Raw genomic sequence first — 19,110 nt, 5'->3', positions numbered from 1 at the left:
AATTTATTACATTAATGACATTATTTAATAATTAAATGTATACATTAACTAATTTTCTTATTTTAAATATCACTGCAAGAAAATCATTAAATAAAAATCAATTTTAGAGACAATAATTAATTAGTTGCTATAATGATTAAATTAGAAACCATTTTAGAGACTAAAATTTTTTTGGTTTCTAAATTAGTTTCTATTATTGTTAAATAGTTTCTAAATTGTTATCTAATTAGCTACCAAGGTTTTAACTACCAATTATTTAGATTCTAAATTTAGTCAATATAGTAAGTAATTATTTTTATCTCTAAAACTAGTTTCTATTTTAATAATTTTCTTGTAGTGTATATTTAAATAATCATTTTAAAAAAGAAAATTACTAACAAAATTAAGATTAATCCTCTTTCATTGAACTACTCATCTTTTTTTTTCCTATAAAAGGCGAAGATTCATAGAGTTTTCTCATCAAAGTTATCAAATTTTGACCAGTGACAAAAATAATATTTATACCTATCTTTGAATTTTTAGAGTTTAGAAAAATGCCCAGCAACATGGACAAAGATGAAGACGACGAAGACGCACATAAAGTTTTTTAAAGAATGATGAGATTAATCTCAATCAAATCAAGGAAGTATACCAAAAGGTAATTCATAGAGAAGGATTTGATTAATTAGATTCAAACCATTTCTCAATGTGGTGTTTTCTCTTAGTTATTCAACTTAAAAAACATTTTGTTCACAAAACATTGCATTTTTTAGTAATACATATATTGAGTACTATTCACAAAAAAAGACAATTTATTTTTGAAAACAAAAAAACATGTAAATGAGGATTATACATAAAACATGCAAACTTAACATTTTGTTGGAAATTGGGTTTGTGTCTAGGAAGAGTCAAGAACGAGACGAGGATGTTGAGTGGCAGAGGTGTTGAAATGAAAGAGACAACAACATTCTGGTTTGGGGCTCAACATTCTGATTTGTGCCTCAACATTAACAACCCAAGAGACAACATTCTCAACAACACACTATTTTGTCATCTTCTTCTTCTGGTCACTATCTACTATTTTTAATTGTTTTCATTATGTTTTGGTTGGATTTAAATTAAATGTTTGATTGGAAGGTATGTTTTAGTTGGCCAAAAAATCTGTGTTTTGGAAGGGAAAGAAGGAGTTGGGGTATTGTATGCAGTTTTGGATGATATTGTGGAAGAGACATAGGAAAAATTGGATGGATTTGAGAGCGAGTCTTTCTTCTCTACAATTTTGTTGATTATGCATTTGATAGAAGTTTCAGTGTTGATGACGATATTGGATAATGAGTTTTTGTTATTTATATATTTATAATTGTTTTATTGATTGACCAAGTGAGATAATTATTTTGTTATCTACAGGTTTTTTATAATAAACTTAACCTAAGTTTTATAAATAAATACTGTAAATTAATAAGAAAAAAAATCTTAAGTGTCAGCTTAAATTAATATATAAACAAATAACAATAATAATATATTTAATATATAAATAACACTAATATTATATTAATATGTAAACAACACTAATATTATGTTTATTATCAGTTAGCTTGGAGAAGGACTTTGTTTGAGTGGAAAAAGGTTCTAGAGAGTCAACTTCTTCAGAAGCTTCAAGGGTTGAGGATCGAGTTGGAATGGAAGATAGTTGGATTTGGAAGGAGAGTGAGTTTTCAACTTACTCAGTCAATTTTGCTTACATTTTCTAAGGGGTGAACTAGAGGCGAAAACACGTTTGTGTGCGTAAAGTTTTGGAGGATTAAAGCGTTGCCTTCAACTCTTGTCATTGCTTGGAGGATGTTGAAAAACAAGATTGCTACCAAGGCCAATTTGGAAAGGAAAGGGGTAGCGATCGAAAGCAGTTTGTATAATTTGCGGGGTGGAAGAGGAGTCTTGTCGTCATTTGTTTTTTGAGTGCAAGACAACTTGGCTTATACATAAACATGTAAATGAGGATTATACATAAAACATGCAAACTTAACATTTTTGTTGGAAATTGAGTTTGTGTCTAGGAAGAGCCAAGAACGAGACGAGAATGTTGAGTGACAGAAGTGTTGATGTATTAATATTATGCCTCAACATTAACAACCCAAGAGACAACATTTTAGCACTGTTCATTGGTTTGGGGTTGCTCTGTGGAATGGTCTCATGGCCAACACAACACACTGTTTTGTTTTAATAATATATGGTGAAAGGAATCCAAACTTGGGTATTTTATCTTTAGGATGAAATGCCAATTCAATAGAGGAATGGAAAGTGAGCTATGATCGAAGGGATTAAAGGAGAATAAGAGAAACATTTATTGATGATTAGTAAATATACTTGTGATGTTAATTTTTCAATGTAATGCTACATTTCATAGTAATTATGATGCAAGAAGAAGTTATATGTAGTATAATATCTGAACTGTTGTGCAACATAACTTTCTTCATTATTTTGTAGCTGCAACCAAAGATAATAAAAAACATAACCTCAATTCCAACTTTGGACATTTCTATTGTACATTTTATTATGCGATAGTAATAAGCTCACTTGGTATCCTAAGTTTGTACCCGTACAAGTTCAGGGATTCCCATATGATAAAACTTCTTGTTTGGATTGCCTTTATGTCACTTCAGATACATATGATATTATTTAATATATTATACGCTTCCGTATAATTATTGCCTTTGATCATATATTACTATTAGTATTACTTATAAATTACTCTCTCTATCTTTAAACACGTTTAAAGTTATTTCATGTATATGGTTATAATTATATTTTTTTTTCAAAAATATTTTAATTAAATAATTTAGTACTCTCATTTTATTGATACCTGGGTTTGCAATACTATACTATTTGGCTTCACATTTCCAATTTGTATTAGGACTTCACATTTTCAGTTTGTATTTGTACAACATTTGGAAAGTTCAACTAAACATATTTTTTTTAATCAATTAGAATACCTCTAATATTCTTATTTATTGATTACATGTTAGTTTTTCAAGTTGGCCAATTAGAACTTCTTATTAGATGAATATTCATGTATACCATTTTTTACCGATAAAAAATAAATATACATAATAAATAAATTATTTGAGGTATAGATTTTTTGATGTTAAAGTTAATACAATAGAAAACTAAATTAATTTTGGAGATAAGATTTTTGTTTTATTCTCTCTCATCCGAAGGGTTTTGGTGCACCTATAGGGTTTGTGTGTGTGACCGTTCATTCTCCAACTTGGTGATGGACGGTGGTGGCGCATGGGTCATGGGGGATGGTCAGTAGCGACATAGCAATCTGTCGAGACGTTAGTGGTGGCGCGGCGACTTTGTACGTCTACATACAAGGTGTATTCTTCCTTAAATCTTTTTCTTTGTAAAGGTGTGTTAATATGCTTTTAGGATAGAGTTTCTTGAAGTAGGACTTCAAACTTTCTTCTTGGAAATTCTATTGCACAAAAAAGTTGTCACCTTTCTCATGTAGCCAGTTCTAATTTGTGGTAAAGTCAAGATTTTTATTAAAATTTGTGGTAAAATAAAATTTTTTATCAAGTAACGTGCGCGGGTGCTGTTGGCGGGGGTGTCAAGGCATTTCATACAAAAAAAAGTTGCCTCCTTTTTCATGTAGCCAGATCTAATTTGTGGTAAAGTCAAGATTTTTATAAAGAAATGTGTGCGGGTGCTGGTGGTGGTGGTGTCAAGGCATTACAACTACAAAATTTTCCACCTTTTTCATGTAGCCAGATCTAATTTGCGGTAAAGTCAAGATTTTTATAGAGAAACGTGTGCGAGTGCTGCTGGCGGTGGTGCAGTAGGTTCAAGAGTGTCTTTTCGGGGAGTTTTTTGGAACTTAAAGAATGGAGGAGGCCTTTGTCGGTTTCTTGATACCTTGGGGTTGTTTGAAAGAGAATGAAGTGATTCCAATTAAGAAGGCGGTTGCTACACAAGGACATAGGCAACCCTATGGTCAGGCCTTGGGAAATACTTGTGGCATCCCTTTATCCCAACTACCTACACCTTGTATTAAGGGGGACATGGTTGCTATTCGGGTTGAAGAGGAAGATTACTTGGCTGGTCTTGAGGATTGCAAGGCCCATCTACATGTTCGGATTATTCTCTATAAGGGGAATAAACCTCTCACACACCTTGCCTTAAATAAAAAGTTGCATCTTGTGTGGAACACTATTGGACCGTGGAAAGCAATCCCTCTTGGGAAGGGTTTTTATGAGTTTTAGTTCTCTTCTTTAGAAGATATGTAGTGGGTTGTCGAGATGGGTTCATGGCAGTTGTTCCTACCGGTTGACTCGACTACCCTCGTACGTCTCATGATACTCCTACTCCCGATTCTCGGTGCCTTCGTTCGTGCCTTTCTCTCGATCTAACACCTTAAATTACAAAGACAAAGGGCGCCCTAGAGGCCGTTTGCACTCTGACGCTCAAGTCAGTGTAGGGCTAGGAAACACCAAAGTAAGCTGTAAAAAGCTCATGTGAAATCTGTGTGTGTAAAGTAGCGCAAATGAATAACGTACCTTGTTAGGTCTATTACTACCCTTTAAATAGTCTAGGGTTTCCACTGTTTCCGCTACCCAAATTAGGATTTCTGAGGGTGTGCCCTAGCATCGGTATTACCCACTTTTAGGGCTGTTGAACCTAGTGATGTTCAAGTTTTGAAGAATCCAAATCCTTTGAAGGATGTTGAAGCCTTGGCTGTGCTTGATGTTGCTGTGCTGGTCTAAGCCTTGTTCTGGGGTAGTTTATATGTTGTAATCCACCCTTTGATTTAAATCTCAAGTATTAGCATTCTCAATCTTTATGAAAGTAAAATGTTTTTCAAACTAAGTTGAAACAACCGATTGTTTTGTCGAAACAACCGATTGTTTATAGTTAGGCGTTTTGAGAAAAAGATTGAAAACTGTTTTTGAATGGTTGAACTGTTAAGTACCTAAACAACCGATTGATTCGAGGAAACAACCGATTGTTTGTTTTGGGACCATAACAGAAAAATTGTTTTCTGTTTGACTGAGCTTTAAATGTTTTAACTGTTTACGCTCCAGTCATTAAATGCTTTGACCAATCTTTTAATGCAATTTAAGAGTTTGTTAAGATTTGATAACAAACTACATCTTTGAATAAATTCAGAAAAATAGATTTGAGAATTAAGAATCTTTTGACAAAGTTTTTCTAAAGAGTGTTTTTCAAAGAGCGGAGATTGCTAAGAGTTTGTGATTGATCAAGGTGTTGGAATAGGATTCTACTTGTATTGATTTCAGATATTCATCTGTAACAAGTGTAATCTTTGTACTCTGTTGAACAATTCGTTTCTGTGTTTGCTGAGATTGGCTGTGTGTTCTTGAGGTGTTCAAGATCAGCAATCTTAGTGTTGGCCAAGGAGAGTGTGTTTCTTGAGGTGTTCAAGGTCATTCTCTTGGTTGTTGTGTAAGTGATCAAGTGGTGATTACTTAGTGGATTTCCTCAGGGTTTTGAGAAGACTGGATGTAGCTCTGGATTTGGAGTGAACCAGTATAAACAACTGTGTGCAATTTCTCTATCCCTATCTCTTTAAATTCAGTTTTGTCATTTAAAAACTGGTATAAACAACCGATTGTTTCGGTAAAACAACCGATTGTTTTTCCAGCTTTGCGCTTTTGCTTTTTGTTTTGAAAAACTGAATCCTTAATCAAAGTTTTCTCAAAGAATTTTCATTCTAAGCTTAAAAGTTTACTAAAATCTTTCTTAAACAATTCACCCCCCCTCTCGTTTAAGGCCATATATTCTAACAATTGGCATCAAGAGCTTGGTTCTTGAAAGTTATTCAAGTTGATCTAAAAATCTTTTTTCTATGGCTGGAAAACTGTCTTTTGAGGAGGGTGCTTCAATCTACAAACCACCTTTTTTTTGTGGATTAAATTATAAGTTTTGGGAAGCAAGAATGAAAATCTTTATTGAATCTATTGATCAATGAATTTGGGACTCAATTGAGAATGGTCCTTACATTCCAAAGTTCAAAAAGGATAATTCTTTCATTGCAAAACCTTTGTCCAAATGGACAAATGATGAATGTAAGATGGCTCAGCTTGATAGGTCTGCTCAAAACATTATAGCTTCTGCACTAGATACTAATGAATTTTTCAGGATATCAAAGTGCAAAACTGCTAAGGAAATGTGGGAGACACTCAAGGCTGCTCATGAACCAAAGGAAGCAATGACAAAAAGTCAAGCAAGAAGAAAGAGAAGGCAAAATAAGAAAAGCCTCAATCTTTGCTTCATGGCCAGAAAAGAGGATGACTCAAGTAGTGTAAGTTCATCAAACTCTTCAAACTCTGAAAATTATGGCCAATTGCTTCAAGCCTTTCAAGAAACGCATGAAGAAGCCAACCGATTGGCTCTCTTGAACAATCGGTTAAAAGAAAAGAACAGCTGACTAGAAAATAGAGTAAAGACACTGGAAGAGGATTTAGAACATTCAAAAATGGATTTTGAAAATCTGGAAATCATTTACAAAAACTCCTCTTGCAAGTGTGATACTCTAGTTTGTGAAAATTGTGAAAATCTTGAAAAGAAGGTCCACTATCTTGTTAAAACAGTGGATAAGCTTTCTAAAGGCCAATCCAACTTTGAGAGTGTGCTAGCATCTCAAAATTGTGTTTTTGGAAAATCTGGATTGGGTTTTAATCCACAAAACAAACAAGATAGATTTTCAAAATCATTTTCGAAAATGCCAGAAAAACAATCGATTGGACCATCGAAACAACCGATTGTTACATGCTTCTATTGCATGAAAAGAGGCCATTCTGTGAGATTCTGTAAAATCAGAAAACATGTTGTTCCTAAAGGGCTTATGAAGTGGATTCCCAAGGGAAATAAAGCTTTTATTGATAAGTATAAACCAGATGGACCCACATTCATAAGGGGACCAAATCTTTGTACTTGAAAATCTCTTTTGTAGGAAATGGTTATTCACTCACAAGCCATGCATATAGAGTCTACAACAAAAGGTTGATGACTGTAGAAGAATCAGTTCACGTTGTCTTTGATGAGGTAGATCACAGAATCAGTCAGATCCCAAAGACCAGTGCTGAGGAAGATGAACAGAGCATCAATTTGGAGAAGTTGGAAATCTGTGCAGAAAAACAACCGGTTGATTCGCAGAAACAACCGATTGAAATTCTGCAACAGAGTGAGCTGCCCAAAGAGTGGAGGATTCCTAGAGATCTGTTAGTGGATAACATCATAGGGCAGATAAAGGAAGGTGTCTCCACACGTAGCTCCATCTCAAACTGCTGCAGGCACACAACTTTTGTCTCTCAAATTGAACCAAAGTCAATTGAGGAAGCTCTCAAGGATGAGAAGTAGGTTGAAGCTATGCATGAAGAGCTAAATCAGTTTGAAAGGAATGAGGTATGGTTTCTTGTCCCTAAAACTAATGAAATGAATATTATTGGTTCGAAATGGGTTTTCAGGAACAAGCTAGATGAGGATGGAGTGATCACTAGGAACAAAGCAAGGCTAGTTGCCAAAGGCTACAATCAAGAATAGGGCATAGACTATGGTGAAACCTTTGCTCCTGTGGCTAGATTGGAGGCTGTGAGGCTACTGCTGGCCTTTGCATGTATGAGTGGTTTTAAACTCTTCCAAATGGATGTAAAGAGTGCCTTCTTGAATGGCTACATCAATGAGGAAGTCTATGTAGATCAACCACCGGGTTTTGAAGATCACAAGTATCCCAACCATGTCATCAAGTTGAAGAAAGCTTTGTATGGATTGAAACAAGCTCCAAGGCAGTGGTATGAGAGGCTTAGCAACTTTCTGTTATCTCATGGTTATGAAAGAGGAATGGTAGACAAAACTCTCTTCATCAAGAAGTCAAATGCAGAAATAATTCTTGTGCAAATCTATGTTGATGACATCATCTTTGGTGCTACACAAGACATATTGTGTGAAGAATTTGTGGCTGCAATGAAAGGTGAGTTTGAAATGTCTATGATGGGAGAACTATCTTTCTTTCTTGGGTTGTAGGTTAAACAAACAAAGGATGGGATCTTCTTAAGTCAATCAAAGTATTGCAAGGAGATTCTCAAGAAATTTGAAATAGAGAATTGCAAAGAAGCAAGCACTCCAATGCCATCAAACTGTTACATGGATGCGGATGCTGCTGGAAAGAGTGTAGATCAAACAAAATACAGAGGTTTGATTGGATCTTTGCTTTATCTAACAGCTAGTAGGCCGGACATCATGTTTGCGGTGTGTCTATGTGCAAGATATCAAGCAAATCCTAAAGAATCACACTTCAAAGCTGCAAAAAGAATTCTGAAATATCTCAAAGGAACATCATCTGTAGGACTATGGTATCCTTCTCACTCTCCAATACACTTAATTGGTTATTCAGATTCTGACTTTGCAGGTTGCAAGCTAGATAGAAAGAGCACAAGTGGCACTTGTCATCTTCTTGGCTCAAGCCTAATCTCATGGCATAGCAAGAAGCAAGCATGTGTTGCTCTCTCTACTGCTGAGGCTGGATATATAGTTGCTGGTAGCTGTTGTGCACAGATTCTATGGCTCAAGCAACAACTTGCAGATTTTGGTTTACAAATAAGCAAGGTTCCCTTGTTGTGTGATAACACAAGTGCAATCAATCTCACCAAAAATCAGATTCAACATTCACGGACCAAACATATTGGAATAAGACATCATTTGATCAGAGATCATGTATATAATGGGAACTGTGAAGTGAAGTTTGTGGAGACCAAACTGTAGTTAGCTGACATCTTCACAAAACCATTACCAAAAGAGAGGTTTTTCTTCTTAAGAAATGAGTTAGGTATTCTTGATCTTAATAATCTCTCTTAAATCTGTTTTTGGTACATGTTAAAGTCTATTTGTGAAGACAAATAAGGGGAGAATTATTGGTTCTTGTATATCTTTGTCTGATATTGCATAAAATGTTAAAATCTCTGATATAAAAGTGTTTTTTGTTGCTGCTAATAGAAACAACCGATTGTTTCGTGTAAACAACCGATTGTTTATCATGTTTTATACTTTGAATGAGTAATAAACTGACTTACTGCTGTAAGAAGCTTTGGACAGTATAAATGCTATTTTTGCAGGAACTGCTTCAGATTTAATCAGATCAAACACAAGCACCAGAGATTTGTCTTCATCAAATAGGGGGAGATTGTTGAACCTAGTGATGTTCAAGTTTTGAAGAATCCAAATCCTTTGAAGGATGTTGAAGCCTTGGCTGTGCTTGATGTTGCTGTGCTGGTCTAAGCCTTGTTCTGAGGTAGTTTCTATGTTGTAATCCACCCTTTGATTAAATCTCAAGTATTAGCATTCTCAATCTTTATGAAAGTAAAATGTTTTTCAAACTAAGTTGAAACAACCGATTGTTTTGTCGAAACAACCGATTGTTTATAGTTAGGCGTTTTGAGAAAAAGATTTTGAAAACTGTTTTTGAATGGTTGAACTGTTAAGTACCAAAACAACCGATTGATTCGAGGAAACAACCGATTGTTTGTTTTGGGACCATAACAGAAAAACTGTTTTCTGTTTGACTGAGCTTTAAATGTTTTAACTGTTTATGCTCCAGTCATTAAATGCTTTGACCAATCTTTTAATGCAATTTAAGAGTTTGTTAAGATTTGATAACAAACTACATCTTTGAATAAATTCAGAAAAACAGATTTGAGAATTAAGAATCTTTTGGCAAAGTTTTTCTAATGAGTTTTTTTCAAAGAGTAGAGATTGCTAAGAGTTTGTGATTGATCAAGGTGTTGGAATAGGATTCTACTTGTATTGATTTCAGATATTCATCTGTAACAAGTGTAATCTTTGTACTCTGTTGTTGATTTTTTTCGGCAAGTGTACCGAATCAACTGCAATATAGTACTTTTTAAAGTATGAATGTCGAACCTACAGGGAACAATTCTAATTAAGATGTTCTGTTTTAAAACTCATTAAGTATAGAAAATAATTTTGAGACTTTGTTCATAACCAAATTAAAGATTTCACAAGAACTCAAAGATTTAGGGTTTGATTCAACCAAATACCAAACTAACTTATCAAATATAGAGAAAGATACTTGGGATTGAATTGCGTTTATCTCAATCATCTATATTTTGAATAATACAGTATATAATACTCAAAACTACTTATTCTTGATGCTTAATTTAAAGTCATTCATCTTGATTCCTCACAGATGAAATTCATAAGATAATTTCTTAAACATCGATTCCTCACATATTTAACAAATCATCCAGCTTTAGGAACAGAATTATCATGCAATCAATAACCTCGAATCTATTCCTAGCATTACAAGTTATCAAGCATTTTCGTCTATTTCAGATCCTTAAAGGTACTTTCCAGTTAAATTTAAGGATCAAAATGAAGACTCTATTGATCAGACAGAATCAAGCAATAAGCATAAAACGAAAATACATAGAACAAGTAGAAAAGATAATTTTATATATATATATATATATCACCAAGAATACATTTGATCAAGATAAATTACATTCAATCCCAAGTTAGAAAGAACTTAGCCACTCATGACAGCTCCTCCAATCTTCATTCTTGATCTGGATTGCATAAGAAGGGCTGATCTGAGCAAGTTCTTCTCCTAAGAACAGAGGTTTCTTCTCTTTCTCTCACTAGTCTCTCTTTAAAAAACCTAATCTGTTTTCCACCCTGGTTTGAGATATGTTTCAGAATTTATATAATCAACTTTAGCTCAAGCAAGCCCGTTTTAGCTTGAGCTAGATCTTTCTGTGCATTTTTAGCTTGAGAGCTTGAGCTAGCAATTCTAGCCTGGGCTAGAATTCTACTGCACCTTTAATCAATTCTGGACAGTTTTAGCTTGAGCTAAATCCTCTAGCTTGAGCTAAATCTTCTTGTGATCCAATTAAGTTTTTACTTTTTTTTTTCTTTCAAAGCCAGCTTGAATAATTCTTTCAATGCTTCATATTCATCTGCAATTTACACAAAAATTGAGATTAAATTTCTTCATTTGTTTCTTGGTTCAAAAAATATATAATCAGATTCAATAATTCTCAGATTAGGGTAATTTTCTTACATTAAGCATCAATTAAGTTCCAAAGTGTTCAATTTTCTCAACCATAAAAACTACACATTGGCACTTATCAAATTCCCCCCAACCTAGAATCTTGCTTGTCCTCAAGCAAAGTAATTGAATCCCAAAAAATATGAGTTCATTCTTCCCCAAAATCCTTAGAAATCAAATCTATAGTTTAATATCAGAACAACTTCATGGAAATAGCACAAGATAATTCAACAAAAGATTATGGTGTTTCCTATCAATTCAAACCAAGACAAGATAATAATGTATTCAATTTCCAAGGTAAAAAATTGTTACTCTTCACTGAGAATCAAACTAAGGAATTTCTCTCTTCATTCCTCACTGGTGAGTGTTTTCCCTCTTTTTTTCACTGAATTCTAAGTTAATTTAAGGTTGCCCTTCATTTCCAATTGATTACAAACACTTTCACAAACATAGATCTTGAGGTCTTTTTCAGGTTGTAATGAGGCTAGGTTACAAAGAAAATTTGGTTTTTCCAGGATAACAAAATGCACACTTAACAAAATATTAGCATATTTGCAATTCACTTTCTAATTGTGTTATCCATTATTCCTTCCATAAGATTCATTCACATTGCTTCTTTTTATATTCTTGTAATTCCCTTTGCTTTTTTTTTTTTAGAAAAGAGAATGAGAATTTGGATAATTTTGTCATTCCCTTTTTTTTCTTTTTCTTTTTTTTCTCTTTTTTTTTCATTCTCAAAATCCCAGCAGCCACACACCCAATTCTTTTAATTATATAAATTTGAATTGCACCTATGCTCTCCTTTTGTTAGCATACCACAAGGTAGGACAATATATGTATATCAGAAGCTAGGGTGCAATAAAACAAATTTGGCTCAAAAAGGGTTATTTTCTGCACATTTCATCATATATTGCAAAGATTAGCTGTTTGGTTCTGAGTTTTCTCACCTCCAACTCTATTAAACATGCCTCAATCATCTCCATATATTATTTTGTGATGCAATTGACTAGAAAATTAGGCAACCTCAATTAACTCTTCACTAGTGAAAGTCTCTCAAACTGTTTAAAGGTTTCACACTCTCACTTGGTTGGCTAATTTCAATTCCTCATTTGTTCTCAAACATTGCTTTCAACTATTTACCTTGTTCCAACTTTTACACATTACTATCCTTTCTCAGTTTGAGTGATGGTTCCAGCTACAAATTCTTTTTCAAATTAAGTCCCTGATCAATCCATTTGGTTGTTCTAATTTAGAACTATGGTTTGATTTCTTTTTTCCAAAAAATTATACCAGCATCTATATACAAGATTTCACAAAATATGCAAACATCAACCACTATACTAAACTAAATTGTTAAAGTCAACTTACTAAATTAAACTGAAAGTAAAGTTAAACAAAAAGATAAAACCAGTTTTTTGTTCATTGTGCATGATAAGTATCAATCTCCTCTTGTGATTTTGTTCCGCTCTGTGCCAACATCATCATTCTGAACTTCAATGTTCATCATTTGTTGCTGCTCCAGTTGGTTCAGCTGCCATTTCTGGTGTATCTTCAACTCTAGTCCCAACTCCATATGCTCCTGCCTCCCCTGAAAAATTGTGCCTGTCCCCAGGCCAAGATAGATAATCATGAAATTCAGTGGGTGTCAACGACAGATTATTTAATACCAGTTGCGGATTTGGTGTGACTCATTTTTCTGCACATGTAAGAATAAGCATTTCTCAAACCAAAGTGTTTTATTTGATTGACATTTTAACAAACACTTGGTATGCATAATATAGAATGGCATTGAATGAGTAATTTTTGGTATTTAATCCATGGAAGACAATGCTTAACTTTGATTATCCTATTCCACAATCCTATTCAACATCAAGACATTGAAATTTCAAAAAGATTGAATCTTTCAATTTAAAAACGAAACTGTTAACTGGAAGCAGAAACATGCATGACTGGGCTTTGTTGAATGGAAATGGCAATGAAAATGATTATGGAGAAGAGTAATTACTTACCTTGATAATGGCAATGTAGATGAAATGTTTGTTTGAGAATGGTTATGTAGATGGAAGCTTTGGGATTTTTTTTAGAACAGAGGGTGCTTCTGAAACTGAGTTAGGGTGCAGGGTTTTCAAAATGTGATTTTTATAAAATGCTGCAGTTTTTTTTTTTTTTTTTTTTTTTTTTTTTTTTTTTTTTTTAGAAATCTCACTAGCTTAGGCTAGAGCTTCTTAGCTCAGGCTAAAATTTGACAGAGAGCAACAAATTTGTTCTAGCTCAAGCTAGCTCATTTTAGCTCAGGTTAAAATTTGGCAGAGAGCAACAGATTTGTTTTAGCTCAAGCTAGCTCTTTTTAGCTTAAGCTAAAATTTGGCAGAGAGCAACAGAGTTTTCTAGCTCAAGCTAACTCATTTTAGCTCAGGCTAAAATTTGGCAGAGAGCAACAGATTTGCTTTAGCTCAAGTTAGCTCTTTTTAGCTCAAGTGAAAGTTGCAGAACAAAATTTTTTCTTCTTTTTCTGCATAACTAGCTTAGGCTAAAAGTTCTAGCTTAAGCTAAAATTACCCTGCAATGAAATTTTCTTGAAAATTTTCATTTTGTCTTTGCCAAAAGTTTCAAACCTTTATAAGCTTTCTCCCATCTATTCATTTCACCAAACATTTCAAACCTACATGACCATTTCACATATCAAACTGGTTTTAAAGACATCAAATATTAAAACATACTACTAAATCAAAACAAAAATTAAAGACACATTTCAAAACAAAACACTGGGTTGCCACCTAGCAAGCGCTCGTTTAACGTCATATAGCTTGACGCCTGATTAACATCATTGAAGGTTCAACAACAATCACATCCACTCTGAAACACTCTTTCTGATCATTTGAATATTTCATTGCTTCAAAAACATTAAAGCTTACTTCTTCATCTTGAGCACAAACCTTCAATCTTCCTTTGTCTACATCAATTATAACTTTGGCAGTTTTCATGAATGGTCTTCCTAGTATTAAAGGTACTTCAACATCTTCTTCAATATCCATTACAACAAAATCTACTGGGAATAGAAATTTATCTACCTTTACCAATAGATCTTCAACTATTCCATGTGGATATTTGATTGATCTATCAACCAACTGCAAAGTCATTCTTGCTGGTTTCACTTCTACATCTCCAATTTTCTTCAGCATTGATGAAGGCATCAAATTAATACTAGCTCCAAGATCCAATAATGCCTTTCCAACAGTGAGATTTCCTATGGTAACTGGCAAAGTGAAACTCCCAGGATCTCTAGATTTTTGCGGTAATGACTTTTGAATTATAGCACTGCATCCAACTTCCAATTCAACTATCTCCTGGTCATTGAATTTTCTTTTCTTTGTCAATAATTCCTTCATGAATTTAGCATATGTAGGCATCTGCTTTAAAGCTTCAGTAAAAGGAATGTTAATTTGCAATCTTTTGAGAATATCCATAAATCTTGCAAATTGCCTTTCTTTGCATTTCTTTGTAGGAGCATGTGGATAAGGTACATCTTTTATAGGAACACTCCTCTCTTGTTTTTCACTTTTTTGATTTTTTTCTATTTTCTCTCCAATATGTACAACATCTTCCTTATTCCTTCTTTCTCCTCCCTCACACTCACTCTGTTCTTTTTCATTTTCTCTCTCACTTAAAACCTCTTCTTCAACAACTAAATTTTTCCCAATTCCTTTTCCTATAACTATCCCACTTCTGGTAGTGATAGAATTGCAATGCTCCTTGGGATTGGTTTGTGTATTGGCTGAAAATTGACTTCCTTGATTATCAGCTAACTGTTTAGCCAACTGCCCCACCTGTGTTTCTAAATTCCTTATTGATGCTTCAGTATTTTTTTGATTGGATAGAGAGGCTTGCATGAACTTCTCAAAAGTATCTTCCAATTTTGATGTTCTCTCATGAATGGAAGGATAATGTGGTTGCTGCTGATAAGGGACTTGTCTGTTAGATGATCCAGCCTCTTGCTTCCACCCAAATCCTTGATTTGGATTATTCATCCATCCTTGAGCCATGTTATTTGGATAATTATATGCAAAGCCACCTTGCCTTCCTTGATTATTCATATACTGAACCTCTTCCTCTAATGGATTTTGGTAAGAGCATTGGCCATTAAGATGATCTCCCCCACAAAAATCACACTTCAAAGCTTGATTCTGAATTGAAGGAGAATTTACTGCATGTAATTGTTGAGGCAGTTTTGTCATTTGCTTGGTTAATGTCTCAATTTGCTGAGTCAAAATCTTGTTTTGTGCTAAAATTGCATCTGAAGTACTAAGATCCAGCACCCCTTTCTTTTGCACTGAATATCTATCATGTTGAGCTTGGTAATCTGTTGAGGCTAAGGCATCAATGATTCTTGTAGCTTGTTCTGCATCAACACTCATCATTGTACCTCTTGCTGCAGCATCCAAGATCATTTTAGTATCAGGCCTCAAACCATTGTGGAATATGTTCAACTGAGCAATATCCTCAAAGCCATGATTAGGACATCTTCTTAACATCACTTTAAAGCGTTCCCAAGCTTCACAAAAAGGTTCTTCTGGCCCTTGCCTGAATGTGGAGATATCAGACTTAACCTTGATGTATCGAGAGAGTGGGAAGAATCTGTGTAGGAATTTCTCTTCTACATCATTCCAGCTACTTAGACTCTAGTTTGGATGCGACTTTCACCACTCTTTTGCTTTGCCTGCAAGTGAGAAAGGAAATAGACGTAGATAAACAGATTCAATATCATTTTCCTTGAAGCCCATGGTCCCAACCAACTCATAGAATGTGGATAAATGAGTATAAGGGTCTTCATGATCCATTCCAGTGAATTGATGAGTGCTGATTAAGCTAAGAAAAGCTGGCTTCATTTCTAATGATTTGGTGGCAGGAGGTATGGCTATGCTAGAGAAATGCCTTGGTCCTTGTTGCATAGCATAGTCTCCCAATGTCCTTCTAGGTGGATTTTGTCTATTATCAGTCATTTGGAACTCTGTTTGATTGTGTGAGTTGAGAGTGTTGGAAGATTCTCCTTTTGCTTGTCCTTGCTTCTTCTTTTCTTCTCTCTTCTTGCTCTGATTTTTTCTAGCTGTCTTCTCAATTTCTGGATCAAATTCCAATTGATCTTCAGGAACTTGTCCTCTCAATAACATGTATCTAAGACAACTCAAGCAAGGATTAGCACATGATAAAAGAATAAGATATAAACCAGTGTATATTCACAAAGAAAAAAGAATATTCACAATACTCAATGAGTTATACTTCAGAAATTCTTAAAAGAAATTGTTCCCCGGCAACGGCGCCAAAAACTTGTTGACTTTTCTCGGCAAGTGTACCGAATCAACTGTAATATACTACTCTTTAAAGTACGAATGTCGAACCCACAAAGAACAATTCTAATTAAGATGTTCTGTTTTAAAACTCATTAAGTATAGAAAATAATTTTGAGACTTTGTTCATAACCAAATTAAAGATTTCACAAGAACTCAAAGATTTAGGGTTTAATTCAACCAAATACCAAACTAACTTATCAAATATAGAGAAAGATACTTGGGATTGAATTGCGTTTATCTCAATCATCTGTATTTTGAATAATACAAAGTGTTCAATTTGTTTTTCTCGGCAAGTGTACCGAATCAACTGTAATATAGTACTCATCAAATTCCCAAAAACGAATTTGAACAATTCGTTTCTGTGTTTGCTGAGTTTGGCTGTGTGTTCTTGAGGTGTTCAAGATCAGCAATCTTAGTGTTGGCCAAGGAGAGTGTGTTTCTTGAGGTGTTCAAGGCCATTCTCTTGGTTGTTGTGTAAGTGATCAAGTGGTAATTACTTAGTGGATTTCCTCAGGGTTTTGAGAAGACTGGATGTAGCTCTGGATTTGGAGTGAACCAGTATAAACAACTGTGTACAATTTCTCTATCCCTATCTCTTTAAATTCAGTTTTGTCATTTAAAAACTGGTATAAACAACCGATTGTTTTGGTAAAAAAACCGATTGTTTTTCCAGCTTTGTGCTTTTTTTGTTTTTTGAAAAACTGAATCCTTAATCAAGGTTTTCTCAAAGAATTTTCATTCTAAGCTTAAAAGTTTACTAAAATCTTTCTTAAACAATTCACCCCCCTTCTCGTTTAAGGCCATATATTCTAACAAGGGCAACCTAGCGCATAGGGCTCCCTAACTGGAGTGCGACCTCTGACGGGATGACCACCTGGGTGCCACCTCGTGCACCTGATCTCTGGGGTCACCCGTCCTAGTAGCGCCCTAGCTGCTCACGTGCCATGCGTGCAACTTCACCCCTGGAACGTGACCCTTACAGGTTGTATCTTTTCTAGTGGCTCTTTACTTGTGTTACGCCTGAACGCGTCATCCACACCACCCGCATGGACTCTCATGACCTAGGCTTCTCCCTAACTGATAACTGGTGTGTGGTCTGGGATCCACCTCTCGTGGCCCAGCTCTACTATTCGAGTCACCGATGTCCGACCTCTCTATACTGCCGAGGACACATCAGCACATCCTGGTGATCGATGTCTGACCACTCTTCGGTACCTTGGCGCACGTGCCTCGCGAGACACCGGCCCAATGCCGCTCGTGGGACCCACCTTACGCGGCCCCATCATTACTAGTGGTCAAACGACACCCGAGGACTGGTTGGTACACAAACACCCCAGTCTCGAGCTTTAACTTGTTCAGCAAAGACACTAAGTCCTCGCCCGGGCGACCTACGTGGCTTGGTGTGACAGGACGTGAACAATGCACCGAAGTGACGCTTCTCTGTGCCCGTTTTAACCTATGCACACGTGTCTTGACTATTAACTGTTGTACTTCATACTAATGCCTCCAACAATGCCTCTAACGAACTCTTTGAACTTTATGTAGCACACTTGCCCGTCTCATCTATCGCGTACTCTTCATTAGGTAGCGGGGCTTTGCACACTAGCCTGAACCGACCTCACCCTTACTCAGAATCAGGGGAGGATTTAACTGTAAACTGCGCTACTCAACCTTGGCGTTCTCACTCGAGGGGGAGGTGTTCTCTGCGAACCTGCCCTTTCCTCTCCCGAGACTTCTAACCCGAGGAAAGACCAGTGACCGACCTCTTAAAAGAGGATTTCACTGATGAACCATTTCTCTCAACCTTATCGTTCTCACTCGCAGGGAAGGTGTTCTTTGCGAACCTACCTCCCCCGCACTCGAGATCCTCTAACACAAGGGAATGGCTTGTATCTGACTTCATCTTCGCTCAAAGGCGAGGAGGATTTAACTGGTGAACTATTTCCTTCGACCTTGGCGTTCTCACTCGAGGGGGCGGGAGTTGTTCTCTACGAAGCTACCTTTCCTGCTCTCGAGACCTCTAACGCAAGGTGAACAAGTTCGTAACTGCATTGTACAAAAATTCGAGAAAATATTTCAATCGAAATTTATTGGGTGACCCCATTAAAAAACCCTCAAAAGGGAAAAGAGTGTCCCCTAAGAACTATGTACAAGGTTACTGTTCAACTGAAGTAAAACTTGAGGTTGGTCGCATTCCATGTACGAGGAATCGCGCCTCCCTCCAACGTCTCAAGCCTTTATGCCCCATTCCCAAGGGCCTCTGTCACTCTGAAAGGACCAGTCCACTTGGGGGATAGCTTGTTCTCTAATTGATATGGGTGGGCCTTCCGCAGGTCGGCGACCTGAAATTGGCAAGGTTTCAGCTTCAAGTTGTACTTGGCTATTGTCGTAAATAGCTCTTCTAAGTCAGCCACATGCTGATCTTTCACCACATTTTATACAAATATTTCAACACAATAAGGAAAGTGAAAATACTGAGAATGAGAGACAAGGGATAAGAAGGGAATAAATAAATATAAATACAAGAGCGTTGGGAGATCTGATTAAATGAAGATAATTTAGGGAATAAATAAAAAGAAAAGGGTCGAGGTACGAAATAGAAACTAATATCACAAATTATGAAAAGTGATGCGCGACATAAGGTGGTAAAGATATATAGAGAGGGTACATATCAATATTGAAAATGGGGTGGAGGAATTT

The 19,110-nt window shown here is 35.6% G+C and overlaps 1 pseudogene; it reads left to right on the top strand.

Annotated features, from left to right (window-relative positions):
• Positions 1-15,565: 15,565 nt before the first annotated feature.
• On the top strand, positions 15,566-15,672 carry LOC137838944 (small nucleolar RNA R71; annotated as a pseudogene).
• Positions 15,673-19,110: the final 3,438 nt, after the last annotated feature.

This window comes from Phaseolus vulgaris, chromosome 4 (assembly GCF_000499845.2).
Source record: "Phaseolus vulgaris cultivar G19833 chromosome 4, P. vulgaris v2.0, whole genome shotgun sequence".
Taxonomy (NCBI): domain Eukaryota; kingdom Viridiplantae; phylum Streptophyta; class Magnoliopsida; order Fabales; family Fabaceae; genus Phaseolus; species Phaseolus vulgaris.
The sequence above is the reverse complement of the archived record's forward strand: the minus strand, read 5'-3'. Positions and strand labels throughout refer to the sequence as shown.